This window comes from Gymnoscopelus microlampas (assembly GCF_963454915.1).
Source record: "Gymnoscopelus microlampas genome assembly, chromosome: 22".
Lineage (NCBI taxonomy): Eukaryota > Metazoa > Chordata > Actinopteri > Myctophiformes > Myctophidae > Gymnoscopelus > Gymnoscopelus microlampas.
The window spans coordinates 4,625,341-4,642,477 of record NC_139959.1 but is presented as its reverse complement, the minus strand read 5'-3'; the positions used below and the strand labels follow the sequence as shown (position 1 = coordinate 4,642,477).

Below are 17,137 nucleotides of genomic sequence, written 5' to 3'. Positions count from 1 at the left end.
ACCCCCCCCAAAATGATATGTATTTGGCCACGGAACCCCCCATCTGAAAATGTTTTGCGCCAGGGACCACCAAGAGAAGATGTGTGTTAAAAACAATTCAAAACGCTTTCAAGATTTAAAAAAAAAATTCAAATATAGCAAATGTACAAGCTTGCAGCACGGCACGAAGTGAACCGCTGTGAGCTTGTGCTGGATCTGCTATTTTTGAGAACCACTGAAAAACATGTGGTGTTCATCTAAAATGACACAGATACTGGTTTTAATGGGTTAAGGAAGGAAAGCGGGCCATGTATAACCACAGCAGAGCTTGTGACCCAAATAGCTTCAACTACAACATAAATTACGCCCGCAGGAAGTGTCAACAGCAGACCTTATACCTGCTTCGGATGCCAAGGCAGCTGCACGGCCGCGTCCCCAATGATCCACTGGAACTACACTACACTACACTTGTCATATTGAAAGCCTACTGACCTAATCCTTCTTGGCGTGGTATGGGGGAGCTTTCAGAGAGGAAAATGAGCAGACTCAGTGTCTCTCCCTGGGGTCTAAGATACTGCAGACAGCCGTGTCCAGGTCTGCATACACCCTGGGCAAAGAGGAAGGCTCTGAAAATGTTGGGGATCCATGACTTCTTCAACATCCTGCTCTCTGGCCACAGACTTGTCACTAGGGCTGTCATGGTCATTCAAATAATCGCGATTAATGATTTAATTGTGTTTTTGGCATTGAACATTGGAACATACAAATAAACATTTTATGTCTGTTTGCCTTTTATGATTCAAGAAACAAAAATTGCACGGGGCAGATATGACAAATAACTATACGAATAAATTACAGACATTTAATGGCTATGGCTAATCTACAATAGCATAAATAGCTGATCTACAAGCTGTCAACAAGTCACAAAGTGTAAGCTTGTAGATCAGCTATTTCTGCTATTTGATTATTTGATAGTTCAAAGTTTGACGCTGAACGTTCCAGCGAGATTAGCTGTGCACAGACATACGGACACACAAACAGGACAGGGGTGAATACATGGTAATCCCCTCCTGACTGTCGGCATAGCCACGGGAAGATGTTTGGATTAGGGGTGGGAGTGCTGGGTGTGGAAAACAAGCCACCCCTTCCCCTCTCCGCCCCACACTGTGGAGAACAAGCCACCCCTTCCCCTCTCCCCCCCACACTGTGGAGAACAAGCCACCCCTTCCCCTCTCCCCCCCACACTGTGGAGAACAAGCCACCCCTTCCCCTCTCCCCCACACTGTGGAGAACAAGCCACCCCTTCCCCTCTCCCCCCCACACTGTGGTGGAAAAACAACCTAGACGCTCTTCAGCACCATGGACAGTGACGCTGTACCAAAACCCTGACAAATTACCAGTACAGGCTATTTTATCCTAAGAGACATACTGTAGGCTTTAGCTTTTTTTTGTTTTATTTATTTGCACAAATAGCAACATAGTAGGCAACAACATTATCAAAACATATTGTGCAGGTGAGATTGAAAAACCCTATCTAACTATATAAATGGCGACCGACTTCCGCACCCTCGGTGGCGACACCCCACAGCTCTGTTATCGAATAAACAACGCACCGCCAGACCACATGTCGCCAACTGACTCGCCACGGCGCCCGCACTGAATTAACGCCTCGCGTAGGGGACATCTCACTGCTCACTACACCTTTTCCACCGCGCAACATAATTAATTCTACTCACCAAATGTCGGACAAAACGGAAGGGGAGGCAGCTTCGTACCGTTTACCGTGCGCACGACCTAATCACCACAACAGCAGGCAGCCGGTGCGGGGGCTTTTTCCTTTTTTTCCAAAATTTTTTTTTGGTCACCATTTTCTCCAGGAACCATTTCTGGTGTAACGCCACCGGCAGCATGCGCTGGGTTGCCAGGTTTGCACAGCCAGCGCCAGAAACAAGCAACCACCTTCATGAAAAAAAAAAAAAACACCGAAATGGTCCGCAATGTTCCAGGGGTGTCCCCGCGCGTCCCAACACTCCACAGGGGGTCAGTGGACCAGCAGGGGGTCCGCGGACCCCCTGTGGACCCCCTGAAACATAACAAATATAATTTCTTCAAATTTTTTCCCTTTTCAAAAAAACTTTTCCACAGTTTTACTCCGGCGATTTGGGTCCCCCAATCTACACACGGCCACGCTGGGCTCCGTGCGCGGCTGGGGTTGAGGGGGGCGTAGCCCCCCGAAACTCTAGTGGGTTTATAAAGTTAATCTATAAAGTTAATCTAAACAAAAATACAATACAAATAGAAAAGTAATCAGAAAAAGAAAAAGCAAACCCACAATAATAAGCAACATAAGTAGAACACAGACTCTCTGTATAAATGAAAAATCAGACTTGGTTGAATACAGATCATTTGAAGGACATAAATTAGAATTAAGTGCGGGATCAGGGATGGTGATGTTACAGGAATAGGGACATCATGTGCTGCACACATGATCGTGCACACATTGCACATTGCAGTATTATCACAAAAAAAAGCACACGGTTGCCCATCAGAACATGAACAGCAGATGTATTTTCTTTTATTCCCCCAGCCCATATGAATAACATGATTCTTCTGCATCAATATTTGTTCATTTGCAAGCTCCTGTGGGTGGAGCCTGGATTCAAACCCAGGTCTCCCACATACAGTAGGTAAGATTCATTGCCTCTCGGTCAAAGGGGAATCCCCTTGGCCATCACGTGTGATCACTCACACGTCATCTCCACAACATCGTGGATGAACGCTTGAGTGATCCCACGTGATCAGTCTGGCAATGCCAGGCTATAGGTATTACACGCTTCTGGGTTACAGGCAGGGCTATGCTACACACATACAGTAAGTTACTTCATGGTTTTAGTATGTACCCCCCCCCCCCCCCTCTCTCTCTCCCCCTCACCTTTTACGATACTTTCACATTCCTTGGTGTATTTGAGGTTGCATATTTACCGTGGCTGTATTAACTGTATATCTCTCATAGGAAAACCTGCACTAAAAAAGTAACTAAGCATACTGCTCTAAAAAAAATGAAACAATTTAAAAAAAAAGTGTGTATGCTACTCCTCTGATCATTCTACTACTTCTCTGGCATTGCCATCATAGAGTGTTTATTCAGTAACAGGGGCCTCCCCATCTCTCCAGCTCTTTAATAAACAGAAAGTACATTTTCAGGTCAGCATAATACCAGTTCTATTCATTCAGGAGAGAAAACCCCAGAAAGATAATTTATACGCTTCAGTTTTATAGTGTTCCAGTTCCAATTTCGTCGGCTCATTATTTTTATTTCATCACTTCCATTTCAACTTGTCCTTAATTTGAAACAGTCCTAATCCCGGCCTGGAAATGTGTTTTCTGTTTATTAAAGAGCTGGAGAGATGAGGAGACCTGTTACTGAACAAACACAAGCAGTGATTGCTATTGGAATATAGAGCTGTTTAACATTTATGCTAACACAAATATGTTAAAATGATAAATGTGGAAGTGCCAGAGCTTTGCAGATACCGTACCTAGCTCTGCAGCATTCTTCAGTCGCCACGTGAAACCATTGAAATTACATTAATTGCAATGGCCTTCCCTCTTTCACTCATGGCCGAAATCAATAAATCAATAAATAAATAAAGCTAATATTCTTCCACATGCACAGAGTCTCACATGCCAAAATGAGTAGCATCCATTTCCTTATCGTTTCCGCCAAATACTGCTCTGGCTTGGAGGGAAGAGCCATTGTCGGTCATTCCAAATGAATACCATGAAATGAGTCCTAATTAAAGACCGTGGATGGAATTAGCCATGTAGCTTCAGCCATGGATGGACAGACATGCATGTTGTACACCCTGGGGAGCTTCATCACATCCTTCCTGATAAGCCTATCATAATGGCCGTGTGCTCTCCTCCCTAATCTTCTCTTTATGAGTGGCATCACATTGTGCGTTTCAAAAGGCAGCTTATTGCCAGATATACTTCAAAAGAATTCCACAGAGGATGCAGGGTATCCATCATGCTGACAACAAACCCCCAAAACATGTACACTACAGCATCCATACAAAGATGAATAGTAACTATACAACATATATAACACTCAAGGCACAGTTACGCATAAAAGTTAATTTAGAGGCGCAAAGCAATCTCGTGGCACGGTGAGGTGATATCCTCATTAAATGTGTGGGGAATACACGGCGCTCCCACTACAACAGGTGCTATTTCATTTTCTGTCTGGCTAGCTTTAACGATCTCATTAAAACAGGCACTCTTAAAAAGGGCACCGGGTGTCACAAGACTAGAGTACTACATACTGTACAGTTCCAGCACATGAGAGGGCCTGACTGATAGAGAAGAGCAACGAGCGTTGGCTCTTTATCCACCTTGACATCGCAGTGGGTACTTTACGTACAAGGCTGACAAGCAAGTTGGAGGAAAAAAAAGAAATAACTTAAAAACAGGCAAATTCAATTTTGAATATGGCTGTGCAGCACAGCCGTCCTTGGCTGCAGAGAGAAACTGGAGACGGCAAGCTGAGAATCTTGTTACGCTGGAGTAGTACATCATTTACCCGGAATCCGTGCCAGCCACTTTCCCACCCCAACTTCTGTTGCCAGGAACCAAATGGCACAGATTAATCATAGGATGTCTGTTGGCAAACGACAGGGCGGTGGGGTGGTGGGAGGGTCAGTTCTGTGCTCTTGCTATCAACCGCACGAACCCCAGCAACACTGTTCTGGGCATGTCATATAATAGGCGAACATTCTGTGAAAATAGCAGATACGTACAAAAGCTCACAACAGACCGCATTGCGACTCGTTGTGAGCTTGTAGACCGGCTATTTTCGGCAAAGAGATTAGAGGGAAGAGGGAGGTAGAGGGAAAAAACGAGGGGACAAAAGTATAGACCCCTGGGCAATCCTGGTCAACCAAGTACAGGTTTATGTGGTTAAATGAATGTGGTCGTCTATCGTAAGCCTTTCCCCTACCACAGTTCGTAACCTGCCCCACACCCTCATCTACCTCCCCCTGTGCCCCTTACCGTACCGACTGTTAACTCATTCCCTGCCAACGACGTCTTTTTGACGTTTGCAAACGAAAGTCCAGACCGTCAATGACGTTTCTAGTTTTTTTTTTGTGTTTCCACTAGATGCCGCTCTTCGCTAACACATGAGTGACCACTTCATCCCCAGATACACACAGATGCAGGAGATCACGTGATCCCAAGATTTACTACTCCATCCACTTCCTGGTTAACATCTCTGGGAAATCACCTGTATCTCTTTTACTACGTATTTTTGGCACGACATGCTATTTTCAACGGCCTATAACAAGCGAACGGGAGGTCGTGATGACATTTTCCTTTTTCGTCGAGTGGATCACTGGGAAAAAATGATTTTTCAAAAAGTCAGTAAAAATGCTCGGAATCGCTGGCGTTTAGTTAGGAGTGTTTTTCTGAAAATCCCATAGTTGGGATGGATGGATGTCTGTTGTTTGGAATGCCGTCACGTCAGTCTTCTTCTTCACTGAGAGACGAGGGATCATCCCAAAGCTGTGTTAGGGCGCCCCTAGTGGAATTTTGAAAAAAAAAAAAAATTTAAGCTATATTCAATGTGCAGAGAAAGACTATCTTACTATTGAACCTACTATTTACCTGAATACACAGATCACAGAGTGGAGCTCTAGCTTCACTTGGATGTTTTATGGCATTATAACCTTGGGCATTTTAAAAGTCACAGACCCCTCCTCTGACTTGTTATCAGATTAGAATTTGAGTGCAGAATATCGATGTTCATGCTATTTAAAGCCCAGATGAAATGGCCTTTCAAAAGGATCACAAAATAATAGTAAAAGCTCAATAGCGGGCTCGATGTAAGCCCGGATCAATAAGCAGGATCGATAAGGTGCTCATTATCAATAAAAATTAACGAGCTCCATCCCCATGTGTGAGGGGGCTATGTTTTTTCAATTACTTGTTTCAATCATTTTATGTATTTATTTGTATTGTATTTTTTTTTTCATCTTCTAAAAAAAATATAAAAAATAAATTGAAAAAGTAATTGAAAAAGACGGCCCCCACAAGTATTAGAAGGACAATATCAGTCACCAGAACCAAGGACGGGTGTTGTCAAAAAAAAAAAAAAAAATGTATATATATATATATATATATATATATATATATATATATATATATTATTATTATTTTTAATTATTATTATTTATTTTTTTCACATCGATTGGGGCAGGCCAGTAAATGGGATAGGGTGTAATCTGAATGTCGTTTGAAGGTTAATGGGACATGCCAATTCCATACCAAAAGATGAATGTCAGAAAAGCAATCTCACCTTGCTACTGTAACAATAATACTCATTTACCAAAGTATAACTGCATATAACCTGCGAGAGTGATAGCCTCAGCCACTATGATTGTCCTTTTATTTTAATTAGTTGGTCAAATATTCCAGAGTAAGAGATAGATAAGATGTTTATTTGTCATTGCATGATCGACATACAGCGAAATGTTGTTTAGTACATCCATAACAACAGCATCAGCAACAAAGAGAATATAAAATATATATTTTTATATATAATATAATTTTAAAAGAGAGTGTGTGTGTGTGTGTGTGTGTGTGTGTGTGTGTGTGTGTGTGTGTGTGTGTGTGTGTGTGTGTGTGTGTGGCTCTGCACTCCCTGCAGCACTACAGGGAATGCTTACTCCTCCCTGTTGTCTCAGAAACGTAACTTGCTCAGTCAAGGTTTAAGAAACAGCAAAAAGTCTGTGTAAATCTATGTAAGGAAACATTGTTGATCTGATCTACAAGCTCACTTGCGAGGCATTGTGAGCTTGTAGATCTGCTATTTTCACAATGTTTGCCTCTTATATTATCTTATATTATTTGACAATTTGGCCAATGTTTGGCCAGTTTTTATAGTAGCCTAGTTTGTTGATTACTTTTGATGCAGCAATGGTCTTGACTCTTTTGTCACTTTACTCTCATCTGTGGGGTCCCCCCTGGGGGTCCTGACCCACAGGTTGAGAACCACTGGCCTACACAATAGAATGCTGAGTTGTTATTTCACGTGTTATGTAACTGAACTGTAACAAGTTCAGAACGTGTCACTCAAGACTTGAGACTGTCCTCCCCTGCCGACTACTAATCCACATCACTGGGGATCAGCCAAGTGGACTGTTGTGAATCTGCCTTCTGTTAGGCTACACTACAGTGACAATGCCGAGTCACAGAAGATGTCTGGCGTCACCCACTCTGAGGGAATAAAGCTCATGGGCTGAGTCAATATGCCACGATAAAAGGGAGTATCGGAGATCTCTGCCTCGCCAGCACTTTGACGAGAGCGGTTTCAGTCAACTAAAGCCTCATTTTTGCTTCATCATACAAAAGTGCCACTCGACAAAAAACTGCAAGAACGGACTTCTAAACTCCCTGTGATGAGTGGCAAAGTTTGAAAGTCAAAAACATTTTATTTCTCCCTTCCCCTCTGTGCCTCGATCCCCTCTTTTCCCTCTGTATCCCTCTCTTCTTCTCTCCCTCCCTGTCCCTCTCTCCCTCGCTCGGCCTTCATTAAAGTGCCCCTCTGTCTGTATGTCTGTCTGCTTGTCAGTCAGTGGCTCTCTCTCTCTCTCTCACTGACATTCAGCTCACTTCTCACGTCAGCCTCGTTTCCCCCAGACTATTAGCCCACTGTGTCAGAACGTCACGCCTTTCAATATCGCTGCCCATTTGAACACCCATCATATACATGCAGAGCACGAGACGGCAAAATGGCCCATTCTGGACCCGCTGTCTTCTTGCTCATTCAGTGTGCAGGCATCCTATGAAACACAATTACGCCCGTTAACAAGCGAGCTGTGGACACAAATGGACATCGGTGTGTGATACCAGAGGCCTAATGAGCGTAACCAGAGGAAACTATACTCATTTTCGTGGCAAAACGACCCCTGTGGGGGAAGGAAGGGCGGGGGATTCATACAAGACAACCTGTTCTCTCTGCTCTTGCTTTTGTAAATCCTTACACCCTTTGTCTCAGTGCAAGTCAGGCCCATTACGGTGGATTATAAACCATAACTGACGGTATTAAGCACGCACGCATGGACACAACACACAACACACACACACACATCTGAACATGCGTCACCACATTTTCTAACGATTACATTTTCGATTAACAACGATGGAGCAACAGCAGTATTGTGGTTAAATATGTGATAATAATCACGGCCGCCTACATGACTTAGCCCATAAAGTAGCCAAACACATTCATTTCAGCACCACAGGGAAAGAACAGCGATGGACAAAGACACTCACTTTTCTTTCCTTCTTTTTTAACGGTACAGCGATTGGAGATCCAAGTTTTAACCAACGATGCCTACACGCCACAAAACTTAACTCACAGAAAGAAATAATCAATTCCACAGTCATTATTTCGTAAAAAAAAAAGGCTAACATGAACATAAATCATAGAAGTGCACAATTTAACACAAGATGAGGACCTGAAAGCAGAATCATAGACAGGCACAGGCAGAGCAGGTGAAATCAAGATGATTTAATTGCCCAAAACAGGAACACACAAGGTGCATGAGGACTATACTGAGGACTGGTAATAACAAGAACTGGAACAGAACACAGTAACACCATTTAAGTACTGGCACGGAACACAAGGAACTGAGGGTTTAAATACACACAGGGCTAACCATAAACAGGTGAACATCACTGACAATCAACACAGGGATAGGCTAGGGCACTGTTTCCCAAACAGTGGGTTGGGACACATTTGTGGGTCGCCGACACGTTTCTATGGGTAAACATCTTTTTTTTTTAATTTCCTTCCTTCCTTTTTTTTTTTTTACATCATTTCAAAAGATTAACTCATTGACTGCCAACTATGTCTTTTGACATCCATAAATACAAAGCCCAGGCCACCAACAACGTCTGTTGACGCCTGATGTAAGATATGAGTGACCATTTCATTATCAGTCGCACACAGATCCAGGAGATCACGTGATCGCAAGATCTCCTCCACCATTCACTTCCTGGTTAGCGTATTTGGAAAAATGCCCTTTTCTCACCTCCCTGGATTTCCTCTGCATTCTTGACGATACATGCTATATTCAATGGCCAATAACTAGAGAACGGGGGAGGGGGGGGTCGCAATGATTTTTTTTTTCGCGGAATCACAGAGAAAGCCTCCGTGTTTAGCAACGATCGGGGGGGGGGGGGGGGGGTGGATTGCTGGCAGTTAATTTATTTATTTACTCTGTAAAATCTAAAACGTTCAGAGATGACAAGAATTTCAAACATTTTTCAAAAGTGAAAAAGAAAAACTTTTAAGGAGTACCCTTGTGAAAATAGCCAATCTACAAGCTCACAACGCGGCATGAAGTGACGCGTTGCGAGCTTGTCCGGGACCCACTAGTGTGGGTTCCAAGCAAACGTCTAATTTCTCTTTTGGGTGTTGAGCTAAAAAAGTTTGGGAACCACTGGGCTAGGGGACTAACAGGACATAACAGGTGGAGATAACTAATAATCACAGGAAGGTGAGACAAGACAGGAACAATAGGAACAATATTACATATATTAAAAGGAACACAACAGGATAAAGTTAACGTTTAATTGCTCTGTAAAGAGTACAGAGAGTTCAGTTGTCACTATAACGCACATCAAAACAGTGATTCCATAATTAGAATGAAATGCTTTTAGAGCCAATTATTAATCCAGTTTCACAGCTGCTGACTGTCAGTTTGGAGGAGAAAAAAAGAAAAATGTATGATTGTGTAACACTGCTAGCGTCTTGAATTATTGAATTTAAATTACTGATACTCTCTGGGTGATCAGGAATGAGTACGTCAGAGGGACAGCACATGTTAGATGTTTGAAGATAAAGCCAGAGATCCCAGACTGAGGTAATGGTATAGACAGAGGAGGCATAGTGAGTACTCGGTAGAAGGATGCTGAGGTTGGAACTGCCAGGCAGGAGGCCTAGAGGAAGACCAAACAGGAGATGTATGGGTGTAGTGAAAGAGGACATGATGTTAGTTGATGTGAGAGAAAAGGAGGCAGACAGAGGACAGGGTGAGATGGAGGCAGATGATTCGCTGTGGCGACCCCTGAAGGGAACAGCCGAAAAGAAAAGAAGAAGACACGAGTAGTGGTTCATTTTCCGTGTATTGTTCTTCGGGTATCACACGATGCACTGTATGATTTTGGTTTAAGTTCCTATCTTAGGTCCTCTATAAAGTACGATTGCGTTCACAGTTCACACATATAACGAACCATATGGTTCACTCTTGGAACTGGACCGAGTCCCACATTTGGTCCGGAGTTCATTCTCACCTCTACAAAAGAAAGTGGACCAAAGAAGCGGACCATGGTCCGTTTTAAAGCCTGAACACACCCTTATACTTCACCGCACAATGGTGTCGTGAAAAATCCGTAAACATAGCAGATCCACAAGCTCACAACGCGTCACATTGCAAGCTTGTAGATGTGCTATTCTTGATTTGATTTTTAGATTTTTTTAAAATGATTATCTATTTGTCTATAATAGTGATCGATAATTAATCGATTATTTTATTAACTTACTAATAAATTGGTTACGTCGATTAGTTGGACACCACACCTCTAGCTCGGTTCCATAACAACATGGTATCCCTCCCCCATCCACTCCACTCTCTCTGTGGCATCCTTAAAACAGGATGCCCAATTAGCCTCTAATTACAGCACTGTCCATTTATTATGAGAGGCCCGCTCCTCAGGGGGGCTGCATGGTGCGGCCACCGCATCCTCTGGAAATGGCGAGCCAGGAGCTGCAAAACACTGCCGCGGGTGGGTGTGGGATGTTGTTCCTGTGATTAGAACCTGTGGTGTAAAGTAACTAAGTACTTTACTTAAGTACAATTTGGAGGTATGTTTTACAAAGTGGAGTATTTCCATTTTCAGTACTGCTACTCCACTACATCTGATCTCAGAGGCAAATATTGTACTTTTACTCCACAGCAATTATTTGAAAACTTTAGTCACTATACTTCCTTTGTATATTTTGATTATTATTACAAAACATGCATTAACCACTTCAGCCCTATATACATTTCGACCATTTGAAAATAGCCGATCTATAAGCTCACAATGCTCTGCTATTTTCAAAAGATTTGTTATACATTTCATACATTTGAAAACTTGTGAAATGGGACATTCTGCATAATGAGTACTGTCTACTTTGGGTAATTTAGTACATTTTGATACCAATACTTCTGTACTTTTACTCAAGTAAATTTTGAATTCCGCTGCTTTGCTTGTAACAGAATATTTCTACCTCGCAGTATTGATACTTTTACTTAAGAAATGTGAGTACTTTTTCCACCACTGATTAGAACCGCCATGGCACACTGGTGTGCCGTGAGACAAAATCCATATGTGCCTTGGGATTCTGGGACAACCACACATTTGTATTGCAATATACAGTATAGGGACCAGTGCCCTTACAGTATACCTGTCAAGCTACTTCAAAAGAGTGAGAAATGCCCACCGGCACAGAGCTCCACTGATCTAATCCAGAGCCCAGATTCGGCGCAAAGATGGGGATGAACTCATTCTACTGTAATGCCACTAAAATGTGGAACGTCCTACCACCAGCCATCAAAAAGTCCGACTCCCTACCCTCCTTCAAACCCACCATTAAAAGAGCACCTGTCTGCAATTTCCAACTGGACCTTGAAATTACCCCCCACTGTTTTTCTGTAAATATACTTGCATTGCTCCGAGTATTGTTCATTTCTTGCATAGTATTGTAAGTCTTTATACTTTGTTTTGATGAATTGACTACAATGAAAACAAGCCCTCAGAGATTTTTGTGTTATCCTTTTAGCATTATTGTATAACTGTACCCCTGTACAGTACTTTTTGCAAACTGTTGATAAAGTATTCAATCAATCAATCATACAACTACAAAAAGTTATGAAGTATTTGCAAATGCACTCATTTGCCAATACAGAGGCAAATGCTATACCCTAAAAATAAATAAATACATAAATATATATTAACAATGTTCGACCCTATTTTAGGCATGTCATTATAGGCGAAGAAAACACATATTTTTCTTCGCACTATGAGCCTGTAAATCAGCTATTTGCACTATGAATACACGTGTGCCTTGAGATTTTTACTTGCCCATTGGTGTGCCTGTGGCAAAAGATTTTATAAAACCACTGGCCTAGAACAAGCTCCAAGCAACTGTTAGTAAAGCCTGGATGTGCAGTGGTAGGAATAACCGTAATATCTAGAGAAAAGTAAATCAATGCCGTTAAGAACGAAAGTTCGATTAGTGCATGTTTAACTACTGCTACATGTTTGTTTAACTACTGCTACATGTTAAACTACTACACACAGACAAGCAGCACAGCAACAAAACCCTCAACACTGAATATTAATATTGCTACCATTGCTATACGTCCTCCACATCTAGTGACAAATCCTTGTTACAAATAGGGGTGGGTGTACAGTATATGAAATATTCAGCCACTGTGTGTAGTGTGTACTCATTTGGCAGGAGCAGCCAGCATGGTCTGGCTAAATGGTGATTGATTGCTGGGGAACGGGGAGTGGGTGCAACAGACAGAAACAGCAGTCTCTGCATGCATGAGAGGAGAGGAGCCCTTCTGCAAGCAGATGATCTCATATGGGACAATAATTGAATGCTGTGGCAGCTTAAGCCAGGCCAAACCAATAATTTATAGTTTTTCTAATGGTATTCTGCTTGGCCAATTCCAGACAGAAACAAACTAGATGGACAGAAAACAGTCAAACGTCTCAAATTACTTACTTTGCATAGAGCTTAGTACACTACACTATGCTTCATAAACTATGCGAACACTATGTTGCATAAATAAATTGAGAAGGCCATTACAAACAATTACGACGAGACACTCTTGATGAAGGTCCAGAGGGACCGAGACGTCTTTCAATTTGAATACAAAACGATGCTGCTGAGCAAGAGCAGTGTGCGGGACTTTTGTTCATGAAATACTTTTTTCATGATTGCTTCAGTCGTCACTGTCCAACACACCTGCATCTGAACAAAGTGGATGTGCGAATACTTCCTTTGCATAAATTCAAATTACAGCAGAAAGGAGAGTGGATAACTATGTGAGATAGAGATGCCAATTTGTCTGTGGGAACTTCAGAGGGAACCAGGCATGGACAAGCCATCGGGAAGTTCAAGAATATTCCCGGTGGTCCGTTCAGTTTGTGGACCACAGGGCCAGCCCACCTTTTCTTGTCTTTTTCCCCCGGCATCCAATATTAAATTAAATATGGTGCATCTCTCACACACACGGGCACATGGTGTGACCCTCCTCCATCATCAATCAAATCTGGCCTGCAGTACATTTACTCAAGTACTGTACTTTAAGTACTTAAGTACTTTACATTACGTTTAGTCATAGGTTTCATTGATTAAACTTAAAGTTAGCCACTGTTAGTATGGTTATGTTTAAGCATTGGTCTGGTGCTGACTGAGGTTATGGTAAGGATTGCCGGCACAGGTTCTGTCAGGATTTCCATCCTTTCTACACACAGAAAAATAACGGTTCGATCTGGAACCAAAAATGGTTCTTCAGAGTGATTCCATAGAAGAACCATATTTGGTTCCAGAAAGAACCTTTTACACTAAGGTTCTTTAAAGAACCATTTATTCGAATGGTTCAATAAGGAACCATTAAAGGTGCATTAAAGAACCATCAAAAAATGGTTCTTTGAGGAACCGTTTCTGGTTCCTCAAAGAACCATGTAAAAAAATGGTTCTCTGAAGAACCTTTTCTAAAGTGGTTCTTTGAGGATCCAATTGGTTCAATAAAGAACCGTTTTATAATGGTTCTTCAGAAAAAAAAGGTTCTTTGGATAATAAATGTTTCATTACACATTAAAATATATTAGATTTACTGGAAAAGATGGACACAAGATTTTATCATTTGAATTTATTAATAAATAAGCCCACATATCTCCATATTTGAACATTAAACATGAACTTAACACATTTAGATTTAAATCTTTAGAAACTTTTGGGGGGCTAGTGGGGGCATTCTTTGTCTGTAAGGCTCATGGTCTTCAGGGTTCTTGTCCCCCAAATGGCAACAGCAAGCTCATTCATGAACAGGGAGTCCTTGGTGTTTGCTGCCACCATCTTCTGAAGGTCTCCTTTTGGAGCCACACACCAGAGCCAATGTGGACCTGAAACAGAAGAAAACAAGACATGTTTTAGAAATGAAAACACATTTTACCATGACATTTCCCAGACTTTCATTTTGGACAAAAGCAGGCACACTTCAAACAGTCTACTGTAAAGAAATGACATTTTCATGTCAAGGACCCCCAAATGTGGACCCTATTTGGAAAAGAGTTGGTGCCATGGACCTCCAATAGAGAAGATGTTAATTGTTGGATTAAATTTAGTACAGAATTCTACAACTGTCTATACTGTAGGTGGGGAGAGTTAAAGTAATTATTATACAGTACAATGTCATTGGATTACATACTAGCTGGTAAAACAGTAGTGAAATAACCCTTTGTGCCTGGCATCCCTATTTTGTGCATGCCATACATCCATTTTTTCTTGGCTGACAATGTTTCTATCGTCCATAAAATAGCTCTGAAAGTGATCCAAACGATCGTGTATGATGTAACTCTATGAGGCAGATCGTTGTGTTTTCCCCCGAGCCAAAATCGAATGGGCGTTCCCGTCTATCTCCGTGTGTATCTATAGGCAAAACTGTTCAAAAATAGTTCAGAAATAGCAAAACCTAGCTGATCTACAAGCTCACGATGCATCATGACCCGTTGCCTATTTTTGAAATAGTGCTTTTGTGCTTAACTGTTTCTTATTTAGCTGGGGACACTGTGGAACCCCCTGGGGACCCCACTTTTATGAACCACTGTCCTACACAGTATGTTTCTTCAATACCTTGTCACCGTTGGTGTCAAACATCCCAGGTGTCGATGCCAAATCGTCTGACTCGGGGGGAAGAGGAAATGGAGGAAGTTGCAACTGAAAATGTAGAGAATCACATTTAAGCTCCTTTTGGCAGTATCACAGTACTTATATTGTACACATTGTCACCATTTTTCGTAGAACAGTATGACTGTCTAAACACACCTATGCTGTCACTGGTTTGCTTATCTGCAGCAGGGATGTCAGGCTTTGCTGCAGAGCTATATTGGGGCCCTTCCTCCAGTTTCTGTTTTGCAATCTCTAATTTGTTGCATCTTAAAGCATGAACAGGGTACGGAGAAAAAAAAGAAAAAACAAATGAATTGATGTATGCGTTAGTAGGATAACAGTTTAATAATGAACCTAGCATCTGTCCACTCCATATAACATGCTTTCTATATAATGTTTTTTTTAACATTTGTGGTCAAGATCTAAGTAAAAAAGAACATGAGAACAATTAACCAACATATAGATATATACTTGAGAAGAGCAAACTCATGCAACTGTTTCGTTAAAATTAGTCATTGCTTACTTAGTTTTAAGGTGCTGTAGGTCCAGCTCCAACTCTTTGGCCTTCTTCTGGGTACGACTGTACTTGACATTTCGTCGTGGATAGCTTGGGGTACAACAGCATCTCCACCATATTCAGACGAGTCAGAGTCTAAAGGTAGTGCAAGTGATATATTTTGGATAAAACAAGATATTTTTTGTTATAAAGTTAAAGTGGAATAAAATGTAATTTTATGCAATCTGTATCGTAGAGTATATTAATACAATAACTTATACAATCTGTATGTTAGAGTATGTTAATACAAATAATACTATATAACTTATACAATTGGGGTGGTTGCATTTCGTCTCGCCTGCTCTTCTATTGAGACATTTAGTGTCAAAGGTCATGTCTCACCTAGACACAGGATCTGACATGAATTTTGATCTGATGGTCAAGGTTCAATGTATCACCTGAGCAAGCAGGCAGGCTCTATAGAGCGTGCCAAAAATCCTGAAGGGGGCGTCAACAAGTGTCATTTGGTAGCGGCGGACATCTTTGAGGGGTATAAAACAGGTTGACTTAACATTGCCCCCCTCAAGTATGTCTGCAGCTACTATGCCACGCGTCCCATGGTGACGAGTCGTTGGCACGCTCTATTAGCTCAATGGTAAAAGCACTTGCTCAGGAAACCGGGTTCAAATCCGGGGGAGAAGAGGAAAGTTACATAGTGCAGCTTTAACCCATTAAGACCTGAGGCCGATTCTAAAAATGTTCTCTAAATCCTAAAAGTTTTTTGAAAATAAAAGGAAAAAGATTTGAGGTACAAATGTTCGCTTTAAAAAATATATATTCAAAGATTTTCAAAAATAGCAATCTACAAGCTCATAGCGTGACACCGAGTGCCGCGCTATGAGCTTGTAGATCTGCTGTTTTTGAATGGCCAAAGAAATGGCCAAGTTTTTGAATGGCCAAAGAAATAAAAAAAAATGACACAGATGCGTTCCCGGTCTTAATAAGCAGGGGTCTCTCAATCTCTTTAATAAGTAGACAATTCAGTTTCAGATGGGTTGCCAATTTCAGGAGAGAGTACCTATTCATTAGCTTCAATGTTAAGTGTTCCTGTTCCAATGTTGCATGCCCACTTCTTTGTGTCATCACTTCCAATTGCACTTATTTATCCTGTATCCAGAGTTCTGATTAAATTTGGTATTCCTGGAAATGCATTTTCGGCTTACTAAAGAGGTGAAGAGTCTGGGAGACCCCTGTTACTGAACAGTTTGAAGCAATGATTACTTTAATATTACACAAAACAATATCACTTTACCTTCAAACTGTTTTCTTTTCGTTGTGGGAGGGGAGGGGGGGGGCGGCATAACACATAATTGTTCTCTCTTCTTGGGTTCCTTTTTCTGTTTTAGTAGGGCTGCCTGCAAACCATTCGTTTTGGCCACTGCAGCCAAAGAAATGTGTAATAATAACACACACACACACACACACACACACACACACACACACACACACACACACACACACACACACACACACACACACACACACACACACACACAGACAGACAGACAGACAGACAGACAGACAGACAGACAGACAGACAGACAGACAGACAGACAGACAAGCGAATCATTAATGTTCAGAGTTCA

General features: G+C 41.7%; 1 long non-coding RNA gene across 1 annotated transcript; it reads right to left on the bottom strand.

Annotated features, from left to right (window-relative positions):
- Positions 1-13,963: 13,963 nt before the first annotated feature.
- On the bottom strand, positions 13,964-16,821 carry LOC311038833. The gene is made up of 5 exons (XR_014600093.1): positions 16,804-16,821; positions 15,519-15,647; positions 15,152-15,261; positions 14,960-15,043; positions 13,964-14,229 (listed from the first exon to the last, which is right to left on the bottom strand). It is a non-coding gene; the product is annotated as an uncharacterized lncRNA (long non-coding RNA).
- Positions 16,822-17,137: the final 316 nt, after the last annotated feature.